This window comes from Diorhabda sublineata, chromosome 3 (assembly GCF_026230105.1).
Source record: "Diorhabda sublineata isolate icDioSubl1.1 chromosome 3, icDioSubl1.1, whole genome shotgun sequence".
Taxonomy (NCBI): Eukaryota; Metazoa; Arthropoda; class Insecta; order Coleoptera; family Chrysomelidae; genus Diorhabda; species Diorhabda sublineata.
The window spans coordinates 27,791,109-27,810,714 of NC_079476.1; the positions used below are offsets into that span (position 1 = coordinate 27,791,109).

A 19,606-nucleotide genomic window follows, 5' to 3' on the forward strand; every position below is an offset into this window, starting at 1 on the left:
GACATGTGAAACAGCTGGTGCAGCTGAATAAGCGACTCCAAGAAGAGGTTGTGCGATGTGTTCAGCAGTAGCAATTCGTAAACCTGGATTTGATACTCTAACGTCTGCTTTCCTCACACTTGAAAATGGCGTGTCAATAGATTTGGAATAAGTTGAAATTTGTCCCAAGTTCCCGAAACTGCGATATATGTTTGATGACTGAGAAGTTAATGCAGGTGCTGTATATTGAATCGGCGCTGCTGCTAATGCTGGTGCAGAATATGCGAATGCCGCAGGGGCACTATAAGCCAGCGCGCCTGGTGCTAAAGGCGCTTCAATTACTCCAGCAGTGGCGTAGGCCAAAAGAGTACAAAGAACGGTTAACTGTAACAAACAAATAGTTATTTAGGTATGCTTATCGATTTAAAAAAAATATCATTGAGTGTAAAAAAGCAATAGAATATAGTTTTATAATACATCAAATGTTTTCTCATCATTACTGCTTTTTAAAATGATTTACGAATTATAACATATACTAGGCTTTGTTATTACTATTAATTTTGTTTGTTGCATTGAAGAAGAAATATTAGCCTTAACTGAAGTTAGAGCTGAAGTTTTTTTCGGTTCATCTTCAATAATTCATGTTATAAAAAATCTCTTTTATCTGTTTTACTTTTCAGGAATATTTTTTAATAAACAGAATATATATAATATTTTTTGTGAGAAATTTAAATGATTTTTTATGTAACAGTCGCTATCTTTCATAGGAAAATTGGTCGAAATTTCGCAATTCTGATTCTAAACTGCGATTATGGATAAAATGAAATTCTGTCTACTCAATTCATCATTAACTCACAAACCACTTTTTTATAGATGTTTCGTATAGATGTCCCAATGTTAGTTGTTTTTAAGCTTTTAAAATGCTTCGAACACATGATGTGTATCACATTGTAGATCCACTAATATAATAAGTTTTAATAGATGGCGGACGGCTATAAACGATACTAATCAAAATTTCAGGGATATATTATGAAATTCAAGTAATAAGTATATATAATTATTTGATATTATTATAGCAGATCTGTGTAAACTTATTTATAAATATGCTGAGCTCAACAGTATCATAAACAATTTTGACCAAAGCAGCAAAATAGTTGGATTGGATTGGGTTCAAGCTTGTATGAGACACAATCCCTCAGTTTCTATACGCAAAGGTGAAGCTATAAGCTTAAATAGAATTTCTGCTTTTAAAAAAGAAGAAATCACACATTTCTATGATAAACTTGGCAACACAATGAAAAACAAGTTTATTTCCAACAATATTTACAATGCTGACGAAACGTTACTACGGTAACAGACCAAGAAAAAGTGCTTACCAAGAAAGGATAAAGAAGAGTCAGATCTGTTACAAGCGATGAACGAGGAAGCAATATAACAGTTTTGTGTTCGATGAGTGTTGCCGGAAATTTCATACCGCCTATGTTTATTTTTGCTAGATAGAAAATGACGTCTTTATTAGAGAAAGATGGATCAGTTAATGCATTATACACTAACTCTAAAAATAGCTGGATAAACCACAGCAATCATATTTCCCTTCAAGCTTTTAATTTTTACAAGGAAAGTACGTCATAATGTTTTCTATACCACTACACAGCTCTCATAGAATATTTAATACGAAACTTGATAGTAGTATACAGCATCATGAGAAAAATAAAATGAGCTACTACAACCAATTATAATTTATGGCCAATTTCACAAATCACCCTATAAGTTAATAATGAAGAGGAGTGACACTTTTTAGTAGCCTCATGATATCTTTCCTGATGGGCTCTACATATGGTAAAAGTATGTAAAACTCATCATGACTTACCCTGTTTATTCTATTATTGCACATATATTAACAAAAAATTGGAATTGAAAAAATATGGAGGACTCAATATTTGTTTGAATTTACAAAAATAGTATAAAATCAAATACCTTGAATACCATTGTAAAACCAGGATAGCTGTTTATTATTCTTGAAAAACTGTACTGCAACTGATAAATAAAATATTTTTACATGTCATTTTATACTGAACCAAAGTTGTACTAAGGGCAACTTTTATTTTCGAGGTTCCATTAAACTTGTCTTGTGATAAATTGTATATTACGTAAAGTTCACATTGAAGAAAATATATTATTTCTTTATCAATTCTTGATATTCAACTTTTCAGAGCAAGTTTGCAAGGATGTTATTGAATGTTTGTTATACGTCATGGGCGTAGAAAAATTTGTGACCTAATTTTAGAGAAATATGAATTATATTATATTCGTGCTGGTAGTTTTGAAACTCAAAGGAGTGATTATATTAGTTTTGCCAATTTTCTGATTACATTCCACACAAGAGATTAGTTGTAATGGATCGATTTAACATTATTCTAAAGACAATTAAATAAACCGGAGAAAGTAAAGATGTAAATATTATCTTGAAAGTGCTATGTCCTAAAGAATAGTTTTTAAGCGGTTCTGTACTATTAAAAAAGCCGGTACCGTCATTTAGTGTAACTATTCCAGAACTGTAGTAGAAACAATTAACTCCATCCAAAGAATGTGCTCCTGAGAAAGTAAATACCGTTTGTTCAGCCAATAAGTTCTTCGCAATCCTTATTATTTAGAAAAAGTTTTATTTTATCACAAAAAGCGACAGCCCATTTTTTCGCTTTTGTTGCAGAATAATTATCCAAAATGCATTACGATTTATTGCTTTATCGCCTCATTTGTAGTATTAACCTGACGTGGCCTTCTTTTGCCAACTAAAAAAATAATTTTATAGAAAGCCATTTGACAAGACAAATGAAGAGACATGACGGTAGAGACAAATAATTAATAATTAAAACTTATTTGTGTTTCGTTAATACCAAAATTATCGGCTTAATGTCTTTAAAGCCGTTTTCGCATTAACTGTTTTAGTAAAATTCAACAAATAGGGTATCATTAGAAAGACAATTTTGTGCCCTTTCAAATAATATGTCAATCGACCCCTCTTTCTATTTAAAATTTTAGGGTTGTTACTCACCCCCGCTAGGGGGTTAAAGGCGCAGATCGATTAATATGTTTAAAATGTGTCCCTCTCAAAAGAAAAATCGACGTGTCCGAGTATTTTTGAATTTAATTACAAAAATAAGAGAAAAGCTAGGTGCAAACTTTTCGTTTGGACCACCCCGTATATCTTTTGCAATATGGTTTCATAAAATTTAATTCTGTGAATAAGTTAATCCTTAAGTAATTGTATACAAGAGTTACTTTATAAAAATTAAATTTGAATTTCTTAATAATGTTACATACATATAGATCCTACCTGACATCAAGTTGTTTCCAATTTTTCGAAGTGATATTCAAGGATTCTCTACAAAATTTTGCATAACGTCAAAGGATTTTGGTCTTTGGTCGTCCAGCTTCAGGTGGAACCCAATAAATAAGACAACGCTCTACACTGGACTATAAACTGGAAGACTTTTTTGTCATTTATTTTCTAAAAAAAATTGAGTCCCTGTTCTATGAACATCAACAAAGTATTGATGGTGATGAGAATTTTTGCTGCATATTTTGAATATTGAAGATGAGTTATTCTATATCAAGTGATTCAAATAAAAAATAGAATTTACTCACGCTTTTTTTGGTTAGGTTAGGTTATAAATCATAACATGAACCACAATCAAAATATAGACAAAATAATTTTTTTTCTTATTCAGACTTTTAAAATTTTTATTATTCAGAATTAAATTAGCTTCAATTTGATAAAAAGTGATGACAATATATTGAGTGCTTTTATTTTTCATCCTCAATTCTCAAAATTTTAAAAATGCATTGATATTAAGATTTATGAAAAGTTCATATTTATACAATAAGTAGACGTACCAATACAAGAGTGATGGCTATATATTTCTTAACGGATCTATCCGTTCTTTCTTCATATCGATTAAACTCTTGAAGTTAAGCTCTTTGTTGTTCCAATAGGACTTGTTTTAGAACATCACATCATGTTAAACCTTTAGCTATGTTATGATTCATTTTAGTTTTAGTTAATCTCTCTTTTATATATGTTCACATTTAATATATCAGGTATTATTGAAAAGCAAACAAGCTATCATGACCAGAAGGATGAAAGATGAAATTAAATCCACACCTTCATTTCCATTTTTTTAAAGACACTTGCCAGTCAATAACATTGATCAGCATGTAACATAATCTGAAATATTATTTATTGTTTATCTTTCCACAATTTCTTGCATGCAAAAAATCTCACACGCCAATTCTGTGAAACTGTGAGGAATGCAAGTATGAAATGATCGTGTAATTTTTAGCTTCTTGCAGATGTTATTTCGAAAAACATTTTTCTCCTGATTAATCCAAGTTTGTGCAATATTCAAACTTAAACAACACTTGTCATTATTTTTTCGTCAGACAGTATTTGCGTAATTGCTTTTGTTGCAAGCTGTTTGAGAGTTCCTTCCAGACCGTTATAAGTTCCTTTGCAGCTGTAAAAAAATGCCACCCTATCTAAATCCTGAAAGTTTTTAGATTCTTATATTGTATTATCGAATTATAATTTTTCATAAAAAATATTTCTTTGAAATAAATGGACTACTAATGGATCATTAATCAGTGTACTTAATTTTCATTTTCTCATGGTTATAAACAGCAGAAGGGTGCACTTGGTCATTGTTCTAGTAGAAGAACTGTGCTTCGTCTTAGACAAGAAAGAATATTTCTCTGAAAAATCCAAATTAACCACATCTTTTTGTATTTTTTCTTTTAGATCGTAGTAGAACTTTTATTGTTGTCTTGACATAGATGAATATTTTTTAGTTCAATAGGATTTTCACAAAAACTATCCACAAATTCTTCCAGTCTTGCAAAATGTCTTAAATGTACATCGATTGACGGAAATCCATTTGATTTTTTCTTTCAGTTTTGAAAACCCTGGCCATTTTTCACATTTGTTCAAGTAGCAGTCAGTGGTATTTTAATGGCACATTGGCACAATGACACACATTGTTCTTAATCACCAAGAATGGTGTCTTCATCAATACTCACCTCCTTTAGTTTTACATCGACAATCATTAAGTTCTTTTAACCACTTTTCTTGTAATCTTTCATCCTTTAGAAACCTGTGACTGAATGTATATATGTATGTTCAAAACAAGGAAAAATATGAATGCTAATTTTATTGCACACTTTCATGATGAAATCGACATTTTGATAAGTAAGGCCAAGGAAATATATATCCGAGAAAGATATCATGATATACTTACTGCTGATTCCTTTCAATTGAGTGTTCAACACTTCTAAAATATGTTTAATTCCAAATAAGATAAATATTAACAATTTTCCGAACGTTAGTGAATACTTTGATCATATGATTTTAACATTGATCTGAGAAATGGAATTACTCTCATGTATTTATAGTAATAAGTCTATGACCAGAACCTACGTTTCTAAGTAATTTTGATTTTCATACAAAATATGTTTGAAAGAGTATTTATTTTAGGCAGTTGAAAGGATCTGAGTCTATATACGTCTTAATATAATAAAAATAAGGTATAAAAAACGTATTTACAGTGGAAACTCGATTAACCGGACTAATTGTTGTCGTTACGGAAGTCCAGATAATCGAATGTATGAAGAAAAGCGGGTTTCGTGATTAAAATAAGTTTAATAATAGTAATATTTATTAATAAATAATAATATTATTAATAAAAAACAATAATTTTATAATAAGTTTAATTTGGTTTAAAATATTTGGTAACTGGCATTTGACGTAAGCTACTTTTTCTGTTCATTGCTGCTATATCACAAATTCGTTTCAGCTGTAGTAAACACACAGTATCAATCTAAGAGCTGTTTCCAGAGCCTGAAGTGCTTCATCACGAGATGGTCCTACATCATTTTCCACGTTTAGATTTTCTTCTGTGTCATCTTCTTGCATTTTCCGCTGTTCATTTATCTGCAATATGTTTGAACTGTAATGCTTTTACACAGAGTAAAGGGCCAGATACCGGTTGCCCAGTTGACCGTTTTTCTAAAAACCAACAATACAAAAATCGTCTTCTAAAAGTTTTCGGTTTTTTCATCATTTTCCGATGTTTACTCCGATCCTCACTATCTAATTTGCGGGTGTACAACAAAATTGAATCGGTATTCTTACTAATCATCACTTATCGTGGATGTACATCACACATACACATACACATCATACCTACACCATACTCATCAGCTAACTTACGACCAGTTTCTACTTTTTTTAATGAATCAATAATATTTATTTTGTCTTTAAGCGATAACATGCTTTGACATTTTCAAATTTCACATTTTAGTACAAATGTACATATAAGATTTTATAGCTTGTTGTAGCTTGGCTCAATATTACTTAATTATTTAATTGGTCGCAGTTGATAGTCCGGATAATCGCGAATCCGTATAACTGAGGGCCGGATTATCAAGTTTCTACTGTATTAATAAAGGGTTGAGCGTGAAAGAAAAAACATCATAATTGAAAATAAACAGTAAAATTTTTTAAGATAAAACAGTTAAAACATAATGCAACGTTTTCTAATGTACGTGAATTTAATAAACTAAATTTAAAATTTAAAAAAGCCAAGCACGATACATGCTCAAGATGTTATACATTGTTGGCTCAAGAAAAATATTGAAGCTGCGAATAACTTAAAGTAAATTTCAAGAAAGAGTTAGGTGAGTATCTTACTTCTGGTAGATTTGTCATATGAAGCAGAAGCAGCTGATAAGAAAAAGGCTTTAAACTATCCTTCCCTCATCACATTTGCATTTGACTTACAGCAAGTTTTACAAACTCTTTAATTATCAACAAATAAGGTGTTCTATTTGCGTTCGCTTTGGATATATAATTTAACAGTACATAACTGCTCTTCAGAAAAGTCCACGCAGTTTATGTGGCCAGAATGCGCTACGGGAAGAGGTGCCAATAAAATAGAATCTTGGATTTTTGCGTTCTTTAAAAATATTCCAACAGAAGTCAAGTAAATTGTGCTTTATTCGGACATATTTCGGGACCAAAACACAAATTCCTTCAGATGAGCAATGTTTTATTAATCTACACCAAACATTAGAAGTCATAGACCACAAGTTTTTAGTACCTGAATACACTCACCTTGAGTGTGATGTCTATCATGCCCTGAAAAAAAAAGAAAACTTCTATTGATATTCATCTGTCCAGATTCTGGTATGAAGTAGTTAGATCAAAGAGCAAAAAAATAAGTTTAAGGTGGAAGTTATGGATCAAGAACGATTTTTTTCTTTTTCCGAACTTGTCTCAAGAACCGGATCTTTACAGGTTAATAACAAAGACTCAGAAGCATTCAGTGGTTAGATTAAAAAATAGTTTAAGTGATAGAGAGATACCTTTAAAGTTTTAAAGGTATCGAAATAAAAGTAACATGGAAAATTGGACAGAAAGTCATGAAAATTATGGTAAATAATTATTTTTTAAAAGTACATCAATTTTAAAGGAATATGTTTATTTATACTTATGTAAAATCAACTGGGTCGACCACACAATTGTTTGCAATCTATTTCAATTAAGCTATTTCCATACCAAATATTCATTTGTTCAAACTAAAACATTTTGTATGCGATAACCTTAATTAGTTTTCATTTCACCATTAGCACATTTGATAATGTAGTCATGTAGTCAGTCAGTCAGTATTGTTATTCAATTACCTATGAACTTTTGTAATTATTCAAATGATGAATATGTGAGGTTAATATTAGTGGTTAACTTGACTGCCGAATATTTCCTATTTATATTTCATTGGAGCACCAACAAGTTTTTGGGCGACGATTATTAAAAAAAATTATTTGCTCGTTTTATTAAATACTTGTACTTTGAAGAAAAAATCGAGGCCACGGGTGACACGACATATTAATTTGCGGCTCTCTTTGCTCTTATCGTAGCTTCTATTGCCGCTTTATGATGTATTCACTATCCTCCATTCACTCTTTTCTCTTGGCTCGTCACATTATTCTAAGAGCCTTCGAAAGTTATCTTATTATTATGCACTCTCTCCGATTTTGTGAAAAGGTCTTTATAAAAACTGGTTCACTGGTTGATAACTAGAACTTTTTTACTACTAAACGATAGTTTTCTTTTTTAAATTGTCATTTTTCTAATTAGTTATTTTAACGGGTCATTCATAAAAACAGACATGATGGTAAATACATGCCTTCTATTGAAAGACGAAGAAATTTACATGTTTAACAAAAAAAGGAGTTTATTGAACCATTATTATCGATATAAGACGAAAATATATTTACCAATAACTGCAAATATTTTTATGATCCAAAACTGGTATTAAACGCAAAAGTTTATTTTTAGCACTGCTTCTTGAAAATCGCAAAGGAATGTGTTTTCTAAAATTAATAATGAGAGTAAATTAAATAAAGATAACTTCCCAGACGAGCACGCTTAGTGTTGATGATGAGTAAGTACTCTGTACTAACTGTATTTAAAAAACAAAATGCGTCATATCTTTTTGAACAATAACTATGAATTTAAAGTAAATTTCATACCTACTTGACTCATATTTGGTGGAACCTCAGAATCAATAGATTTTTGATAACGTATCAAATTTTTACTACGTAAAAACAGATTAGACGATTTATTTTTCAGGAGGGGAGAAAGTGAGAACACACCGATAGAGATATACAGGGTATAAAAAACAGGTATGCCATTGATTGAATCTCATATTTTGGGGTTAAAAATAACTCAATTTGACATAGAAGTGCAATTAAATTACAGCCATATGAAAACAACATACAAATCGATTTTTTTTTCCATTATTTCATGAACTATATAACATCTAAACATGCTTTTCCTAAAGCTGAAGCAACTTCTTCAAATAAAACCAGGAAATTGGTGCACCCTATATTTTGGAAGGATTTTGAACCCCTAAAATCACTACATCCTCGCTACAATTACATTAAAAAATAAATTAAATCACATTCGGTACTGTTTTAAGTAGAAAAACTTTTTTGGAAGATTAAAGCCTTCTAACGAAATCAATTCTAATTATTTGATGTTTCATTTGTTTCTACTACAGTTTGTTGAAGTAATCAAAACAAAACCCCCTATCTTTTTTTAAAATTATTTCGTTCGAGGGCAGTACACTTATTTTCTCGAATAGGCAGTGTAGTCTCGCCATTTCAGGTAGGTTAGAGTAGTAAAGTACGTGTCAGTATCAGTGAAAATAGAATGGAAGCTGGTGAATATTAGATTTTGAATTATTATACCGATAAATGCTATTTTTGAGTCACACATATGTTGTAGTTGGTTGACATCGAGAAACTGAATATTTATTTTCCTAAGAATGTTCAATTGAATTGGTCAGCAAGAGACTAATCCAAATTTACAATAAAGCTCAAGTTTTCTTGCAAAGTTATTTTTCTGAAAAAATTAATGTTATGATATCATGATGAGGATAAAAATCAAACAATATAAAAACGAAACTCACAGTGTTTATTCAATAGAACTTGAGGAGGAACAGATGTGTGTCTGAAGATGTACATGTAAGTCGATAAGTATCAAGTTACTGGTGCTGCTCGAGATGTATTGATATGATATGATAATTGAGACAATTGAAGTTGATAACTGATGTACTTATATTTCTCACCTCAACCTTTTTTTATAATTAACACGTCCTGTACTAGAAAAAGATAAAATAGGTTATTCTGGGCTCGCTTACCTACGAAGTATCTATCAATTTTAATGATATACAGTTATTTTTAGCAAGTAAGGCTACGGGGATTAGTGCAGTAAGAAAATTGAGCCTGAAAATTACATTAGCTGATGAAACAGGACACAACAGAAAATGAGAAATTGAGATAATACAATTTTTAAAGGGGTTATTAAATAGCAGTTATTAAATAGCACCAATATTTTATAGTTTTTTTATATATAATACTCGTGAAAGGGTGTTATGACATTTGTTTCTTATTTCTTTTCAGTAATGACGGAAAAATACATTTCAAAGAAGCATAGTGTAGTGGACAATATTATTACAAGTAATCACAATAATTGTTCCCATTTCTATTCAAACTGAAATTATACTTGAAGTTGTATCAAACATTCAATAACAGTTATTGATAGGATATTTTTAAGTAAATATCTAAAAAATTGTGGTATATATACACCAATTTAGTTATTTTGCCATATTTTCTCATAATTTCTAGCAATTGTTTTGATGACATACATTTCCACCCTCATTATCAAATTGGTTTTAAGCACTGGCTAACATTCATTGCGTAAATTGTTCCAGTTACTATATATAACTATTGATGATTTGTCCATTATAACTGTAAACAAATTAATTGACCTAGAATGCAGAATTAATATTGATAATTTGTGCAAGAAATATATTCGTTCCTTATCTTAATTTCCATTCAGCAATAACACAGGTTCAACAGAAAAAATTGGTATTGTGGATAAAAGTACTTATCCTAGTATTAAGTAAATTTAGTGCTTTTATATGCACCTGTTGAAAGAAAATACTAATTGAATACAAACACTGAGAATTTAGAAATAAAAGTAATCTAATTTTCAATATAATTTATTAGAAAAGGGGCGCTGGTATAAGGGTGGTAAAAAGATTACCGACTAGCTAACTAACCATCCCCTTTCTTTTTTTCTTTCATATCTCATTTTTATGAAGCTCCAGCCCAAAAGTTTTTTCTTTTCTATTTCTGAATCTGCTATTTCTATGAGGCAATTCATCGTCTCCCAGAATTTGACATCTTTTTTCCGTCAAAGTAGGGCACTCTTCTCCATTACATTCTTCACAATAATTGTCCGTTGTCACTCCCCATTTCCTGAGTCCAGTGGTCACCCCAATGGTTTTCTGGATTTAGTATTTCGTGAATATTATTATCTTTTTTGTATTCTTCTCAATGATCGCTAGCTCAATTGCCCTGGATATCGTGTAGTCATTGTTTTACCATATATCCTATGTTTGACTTTGAACCCTGTGACAATCTTTTTTTAAAAAATCCTATGGGTAGTAGCATTGTTATTCTCTCTTCTGTATTCTCTCCCCTCGTTCCATTTTTAGCAAGCTTTTCTGCCTTAGAGTTTCACAGCATAGTGTCCAGGTATCCAGTATCAACAATAACTCATTACCACATTTGATTTTGTCTTTTTTGATACTATTGATTCTGACACTGTCTGGCTGTCTATTTAGATTGTTATGTTTCTATTTGATTTACCACCGTTGATTGTCTGGCAGCCATGGTTTACATCGACTTGGATTCAGGACTTGTTGAAATGTATGTTCAGAAGGATATAAAAATTATTACTATAAAATCCCTCTTTGTATTTTATTTATTATTAAAATTATTAGCTAATTTTATAGTTTCACCTTGTCCATGTAGTGTGAAGTAATAGTTCATTCAATCTATCATTTGTTTGAAATATTTCTTAGAAACATCAGCAGTTTTTCTTCACGTTAGACTTTCGTAGAATTTGAAACAAATTGTAACACGGTTCTACCATAAAATCCTTTATCTCTTTTAATACGAATGATATTTAAATGGCGACTTTTACTAATTGGAAATTTCAAAGCCAATAGACAAATCTATTATAAGTGCCTGAATAGTATTTTTAACTAGTTTATCTCGCCTTCTTTTCTTTCGTTTTTCTCCATAACGAAGTCTAATTCATGTGAAGTTTTCCAAAATTTCTTCCTTCAATGGTGGAGTTTCGTCTCCATTAAAAATTCCTACAAGTTTAACGAAACTTGTACTGCACATTTAACAGTAATCACATGTATGGTTAAATTACACAGAAGGAACATTTTTAAGGAATTCTCTGTTACTTATATATGATGTTTTATTGGAGTTCATCTTTTAGGTTACATAAATTATTAATTTTAAAATAAATTAGAGCTTTGTACAATTTGTATCTTTTTATTTCTGGCAACAACTTATACGCAATGTGTCTCGCTTATTCAGTTTTGGTCTTGAGTTTTAAGTCTTCAGCTGATCTTGGTTTATTTCAAGAACAATCTCGCTTACGACCAGTTACCTAAAATCTTTTGCACAAATACAGTTTTTTGTCTTCAGATTTAATACAGTGTGTGTGTTTTTTACTTAATGATCTTTGAGCCTAGGCCATATAAAGTACAAATAGCATTAGCTGATGCTTATTTACGAGTCTCTATGAACGACTTTTGTAATTTATCTTTTCTTCAGTTGAAATATTATTAATTGAGCTGGGCTTCCTATAGGAAAATAAGATTTTTCAATGATTCAGCGAAAACATTTCGTAGAGAAGTAACAAGCATCATGTTGCATTATTTGTAGATTTCATCATATACTTTGGAATCTCGAACAGCTTGTTTATAAATATTTAAAATTTGCAATCAAAATATAAACTTTTCGTATTTTGTTATTAAACTATTTCACCAAATCAGAACCTACGGCGCCGTTTATTCAATTAAAAGTAATAATATTAATAACACGTTTTATTTTCGATTTTATTATTTGGAGATAATTGATTTATACGGATAAACAAGCTAATTTTTAAATTTCAAAACATACTCCAATTATCAAGAATCTCAAATCGCACTTAATTACGATCAATTCTACAATATAGTTAAGTGTTTGAATATTTGAAAGCATGCAAATTACTCTAAAATATTTAATTTATTCAAAATCATATTTCATGTACCTCATTTCGACCGTTTTTTTACTATTACAATTTACCTGCTTGTTATTTAGGCTATACTGTTGTAAGTATAGCTGATTCTAGACAGTTCCCATTTGGTTTGAGGTAAAATATTCCAAGTTTCAACCAGACCAATAATGGGAAAACTTGTATGTGTATTAATAGATTAAGACGAGCTCATTATAGTTTTGGATTTGTATTTTTCACCTACCTCAATTAGAAGTTTTTTTAACTTCTGGTATTCTATAATTGAGCCTAGTTATTTCCACATCAATAAACCACAGAAGTCGCTCTCTATCTTAAACGATGGAAGACCAAAACTTTTCTGAGATTGTCTGGACTATACCTACAACAGTGATCACTATTAAATTATTATTCATAACAGGAAACCGAATCACAATCATGAGCTATATCCAGAATGGAATTGAAAAACGCAAACCAGACTTTCTTCGAAGTCCTCATTACACAATTACGTGCCTGAAAGATACAATACACCAGCGAACAAAATTGAATTCTTAAAAACTATAGCCGAAGCTAGGCGTACAATCAAAAATGCTAAACGCAAATCATGAATAGAATACGTCTGTAAAATAACTTTTTGAAACACCCATGACAGAGGTATGGGAAAAAGTGGGAAAAATATCAGGGCTTTACAAGCCCCATAATATACAAATGCTGGAGAAAGATGGATGCACAAAATAGTCTCAATACTACCTACAGAAACCGTTCTAACACATGTAATTGCGATGATGACCTTTGTCACTTATAATAAGAGAAAAGAACGAACCCACAATTTATCCATTACCAACCAAGAATATGAAGAACCTCTTTCCACCCTGAAAGAAATGTTACCAGGACCAGATGAAGTATCGTTGCCTTCTTAAAACAACTTTCGTCGATTGCTCACAAATACATCCTTAACCTGTTCAATACTATCTGGCGTCAGCATAACTTTTCTGAAAATTGGCATGAATCCATAATAATTCTAATACGTAAATCATAAAATATGAGAACCCATCCTGAATCTTATTGACCTATATCTCTCACATATGCTATGGACAAACTAATGGGATAATTTATAAACCATAGGTTGCTCTCGACACTTGGAAAACGAAACTTTATTATACCGGAACAAAGCGGATTTAGATAAGATAGATCAGCTCTGGATAATATCATAAAATTGAAAAGTGAAATCACCCTAAAAAGCAGCTGTCTAGCTATTTCCTTCGACATTAACCAAGCTTTTGACACTGCGTGGCATGATTATATCATAAAAAAGTTATATGAATTCAATATACAAGGTCACTGTCTGGGTTTCATCAAAAACTTCCTAAGTTACTAAGTAAAAACTCAAAGTTACCTGTAAAAACTCGACTATACGCAGATGATTTGGGTGTTTAAAAAGATGTCCACCGAAATTGTGAAAATCGGAAAATTGTAATATCGAGCCATTATCGAGTACCTGTATTTAAAAGGGTTAAGAGGTAAGCAGATTTACGCAGATATGCTTAATACCCTTGGTGATCAATGTCCTTCGTATACGACCGTGAAAAATTGGACTGCAAGCTTCAAAAGAGGTAAATTTTCCATTGAAGATGATGACCGATCGGGAAGGCCAGTTTCTGTGTCTGTCCCCGAAAGTATCGATGCAGTTCATGACATGATTTTATCAGAACGTCGAATTGGGCTAAAACGGATATCTGAAGCACTGAATATTTCATACGAACGCGTTTATCATATAGTTCACGTCAATTTGGATATGAGAAAAATTGCTGCAAAATGGATTCCCAAATGTTTGAATGTTGACCAAGCGTCCAAGGGGAGAAGCATCGCGTTCGATCTGTGCTCGATTTGAAACCGATGTAGACTTCTTAAATTGTTACTATGGATGAGACTTGGGTACATTTCTACGATCCGGAAACAAAGTAACAATCGATGGAATGGCGACACTTAGGTTCTCCCGTCTAAAGAAGTTTCGTGTCCAAAAATCTGTTGGAAAAGTTCTTGCTTTAGTTTTTTGGGATTGCCATGGAGTAATTATGATTGATTTTTTGGATAAGGGTAGAACAATAACTGGAGATTATTATTACTATTAAAGAGAAAAGACGCGGAAAGCTATCCAAAGGTGTTTGGTTTTGCAGGAAACACCCCTGCTCATAAATCTCATGTTGCCATGCAAAAAATCCGTGATTTAGGGTTTGAATTACTAGAACACCCTCCTTATTCACCGGATTTGGCTTCGTTCGACTATCATCTCTCTCCTTAACTGGGTCAAATAGAACCCACAGCCATTTATTTTTAATTCGGCTTTTTTTCTTATTTGTTGTACCTACAGTCCTTGTTTTGATCGTGGCAAAGAGATGTTATCATTACTATTTAAATACAAAATAATATTTTTCAATACAAATAAACGCTTTGTCAGTACTTTTATATTTCTTATTAGAAATAATGTTTTTAAAAACAATTTAATTCGATTTATTAAATAAAACTACAACGGTTGAAGTGAAGCAAAATAATGAATTAATACAATACAGGGTTATATTACAGATTTGCAGGTGTCTTTTGACAACAGCGTAAACATAACTCAATGCCTTTTTTTGTGCAACCTTATCTAATGTCATTTTGATCCTTGTTAAATGCGTAACTGTTATGATTTATTAAATTTTTCCTTGTGCATTTTACATAAATTCCACAATGTACACACCAAAAATATCTTCAACATAATGTGCAAAGAGGATAAAGTTTTTGTCCTTTTTCTCCCTAATTCATGAGTTTCGCTAATTCTGTCTCAACGGGTCTTGTAACCTTCAATGGTTTGCTTCAATTCAGATTAGATTAGACAGATTAGAAAGTGATTGCCGGGCGGAAATACCCAATACCTTTCTGTTCAAAACCGGTGCTGTATTTCTTTCTTACGTTGATCTTTTTTTATATCTTCTTGTTTATTTTCCATCAAACTAGTAAAATGTGGTAGTAGTTTTTTCAATATTTGTAACTTGTATAAGAGTCTTTTTACTTATTTATTTATCTAATTTATTATAAAACTTATTACTCACGTAGAGGTAAATACTTCTGTCTCTTGGTGTATGTACTTTTAACTTGTAACAAAATATTGGTTCTAGATTATTTAGCTTATTATCGAAATTTAAACACTTTATTTTGTATGAGTTAAACTTTTATTATTTTTAGGAACTAAAGTATGTTTTTGGAATGTGCATGTTTTACAATACATGACAAACACCATCATTCTCTGTAAACTTTGATAGCATTGGAACCAACTATAGAATATGTTCCGCAATCATCATAATGTCATCATAATCTTTTTTTCCAAATATAAGACTTAGGAAATAGGTTATAAGTTCTACTTCAGGATTGGGTACTATCACCAAGCTTGGTTATCTCTATCCCCTGGTCAAGTTAATACATTCAATTAGTACACTTTTTAGGCTGAAATATGTACCATTGATGTGGAAGGTAGCAGAGATAGTTTATGATACCTAGGCCAGGTAAACCAACTCAGGAAGTGTTTCCTTTTACTGTCTTCTGTCTGTAATATCAAAACTAAGATTCAAAATTAAGCTTCGACTATCCCATAATATATCAGTTGTTTCAAGATATTTCTAATAAAGTTTTTCTAAATATTTCACAATCCAGATTGTGGACCTATGAAGTTATTTTTTAGTTTGAAAAACTCAAATCAAACTAATTATAATTATGAGGCTTGGGTGATAACAACTTAAAATTTAGGATACACTATTAGTATAAAGATTCAAATTATACGCCAAATTCCTGGTATTCGATTAAAGGGCGACAAGGTCAGATTATTATGAGATGTAAATAAGAACATAACTCAGAATAAATAGCTCACTACAAGGATTAGTTTTGTGTAACATTTTTGGCAGAAAATTTGCAAAAGGATACAAGGTCAGCATATATCACTGTTTTATTATTGCAAATAAGATAAGATATATAACGCAATTGAATAATCGTAGGTATCCAGACAGATTATCATAATATAAGTATTTCTATTCCTCGTATTTCAGATTAGTATTGCCTTAATAAAAAAATAGTAATTTGTTCATAAATCATAAGATACATTGCGTTATCTTCAATTAATAAGACTAGGTAGTTGCTGGAAAGAAAAATCAATTGACAAGGTTTAGTTTCTAATAGAATATTTCTTCGGGGGCACAAAATCATAATAGATTTGAGGTGAATGGGACGCAAGCTATTTGTTATGGTAAAATAAATAAACAAGACAAAAAGAAATGAAGTTCTGGCTCACTTTGGAGTGAGTATACTTGTTTTCAGAGTATAAACATTTATAGTCTATAGCTACTCTCCACCATACAAATAGCTATGATTTTTTTGACTTGTCCATGCGTTTATCAATTATATATCTTTTGGTACTGAACTGAGTGTAACAAGAGTTAAGAGATTCAATATTGCCGGCATGTGTTCAAATGTTGTAGGTGACATAGTATATGCTCCACTAACGATAGTAGGAGTATTAGTGTGACTTCAGCAACTCAAGAAAATATATACCAATTCCAGTGAATCTTTCTAAACTATTGGTTGAATGATATGGGTCCTCTTTACACTTTTTAGAATTTACTCAGATCCTAATTCTTGTAATTAGTTGTTGCATAAGTTACAAATATGGAAAGAAGACCAGCACGATAAAATGTACGGATTGAATGGAAAATAACAAAAGTTGAACCTCATTGTTGGATGTGTGTCTAGTGCTTTCGTAGTTAAAAACAAATTAATTCAATAAATTAAATACAGAGATAGGAGTGTGTAGTCTAGATCTTTCTGATGTCTGCCGATTTCGACGTTTTTTAATAGTTTTAGTTACCTAATGGGCGATTCACTTGTATCGACAGGTTCTTTATTTTCTATAATGTTTTGTTCTTTTTATTTTTATTCTTATTTTAATCTAATCATTTTCTATGGATTTGAATCAAATTTCGATTGAATTTCACAAGTTTTTAGGTCATAACTATTTTGATTAAATATTTTTTAGTTACTAGGTTGTTCAGCTCATTTCATTACAACTTTAGTTTGATCTTCTCCAGTAGAAAAAAATATTTTACTTAATTTCAGTGTAAACGTAATATTTGTTTCAATTCCCACGAATTCTTCCGCATAGAAGAATTTTTTTAAATATATATTCGAGTTCTTTCTCCTTCTCCTATTCTAGAGAATGTTCGAATACACGATTTAGATTAGATTGTTCTCTGTCACATTGAAATTAACATATATTATCAACAATGAGTTTTATAGCATTATTTTGACGCGTTGTAGTTATTTATGGAACTACAAATGAATAGTTTTTCTTTTGAGGTTTATTTCCTTCTTTTTTTAATTGTCTGATATCATAATATGTTTAAGCCGAACAACAATTTCAATAAATTAACAAAAAAATAGACGATCACAATATAATTATGTTTTGCATTCCAATGAGCAGTGTTTATAGACTACCAAGGATAAACCTCATTAGTAACTGCTCAGCGACCAAATTAATGTTATTGAGTTCAGTATAGGTCATTTTCAAAACATTCTCTACAATAAAATTATATCAGAAAAAGCGTGATATTTGGTAATAAAAATCATTTTGCTGACAAGTGTTTGAAATAACTAATACTATTTTTAACCATCAGAAAATTTGCCTAACTAGATAACCAACCTTTTATATAAAATGTTTAAAAAGAAATTCGTGGAGACTTGAAATTACTGAAAATATCACATATGAATAGTTAAAAGTTAAAAGACCAAAATGTTAAAAATTCTAAGAACAATCTTTTACCAATAATGTCTCCTAAATTACCAATGTTTCATTTTCCTATGAATAGATTTTGTTTTCTATTTTCTCGGCAAAAATATGAGAAGACTTTTATACAAAGTTTTACAAAACTTTGAAATGATTGGGTCATAAGAAAAGCTTCCGGAGAATTAGTTATTTAACTTGTAGTATTACTGGGGCGTATATTTCATAGAATATAGATCTACAAGAGTATCAACACTTCCAGAAACAGGTAATGAATAGCGGTTTCTTCTTCGAAATAGTCCACAATTTGTTTTGTATATTATTTCTTGTCTATTCAAACGCTTCCTGCTGGTACATGGGATTGCAATGAAATGATATCTATGAATTGAAATTTATTGATCAAACGCAAAACTCGGAAACTTCCAAGCTTTTATATGCAGTTTTCAGCCAAAAAAATGAAATATAGTTTACGAGGAGTACATCGGGTTAATCCTTACTATTTTGAATCAAATATAAAAATCAATGAATGTTTGTTTTAAGCAAAATGTTAACATTTCATTCCATATTTCTAGATGGAATTTGAATAAAGTTCTCAATTGATACGGTCATAATTCGTAAAAACAAAAATTTTCAATCATACTCGAGGCTATTGAGTTCGTCTATTGTTTGCCTAAGCGCCAGCCGTTTTATCAGCTTCCAGCTAGCATAACAGGTCCATAGATCCGTTACATACTTAAAAAAGGTTCGCAACAATTATCTCCAGTAGTGAACTGTTGGTTGGCTAAAAACCTCAAACCTATGGAAATTCATCAAAAGGTTTCCGATAACAACGAAATAAATGAAAGTTCTATTTCAACCCCCGTAAATTCCAGCCGAAAGTGGGTAGAAAAATTCAAACTCCTTTAAGAAACCATACTGGATACGCTTTGGTTCCAGCTCATTTCAGCATCAGTCGTATCCTGAGATAATATAATGAAGCAGGATTATGCAATAGAAGCCTTTAGGTACCTTATAAATAATATAACGTTTAAAAATTACATTATACATCAGAATTGGATTAATAATCATTAGAAAAACGTTTTTTTCTCTAATGAGACTAAATTTAGCCTTAAAGCTGCAGTTAG

At 30.9% G+C, this 19,606-nt stretch overlaps 1 long non-coding RNA gene across 2 annotated transcripts; it reads right to left on the reverse strand.

Annotated features, from left to right (window-relative positions):
- Window positions 1–227: 227 nt before the first annotated feature.
- LOC130441854 (uncharacterized) lies at window positions 228–8,512 on the reverse strand. Of its 2 annotated transcripts, XR_008909643.1 has the most exons (4): window positions 8,311–8,512; window positions 6,725–7,171; window positions 3,317–3,490; window positions 228–363 (listed from the first exon to the last, which is right to left on the reverse strand). It is a non-coding gene; the product is annotated as an uncharacterized LOC130441854 (long non-coding RNA). The 2 variants fall into 2 exon arrangements; XR_008909642.1 differs by lacking the exons at window positions 228–363; window positions 3,317–3,490 and adding an exon at window positions 5,662–5,965.
- Between the last annotated feature and the right edge of the window lie 11,094 nt (window positions 8,513–19,606).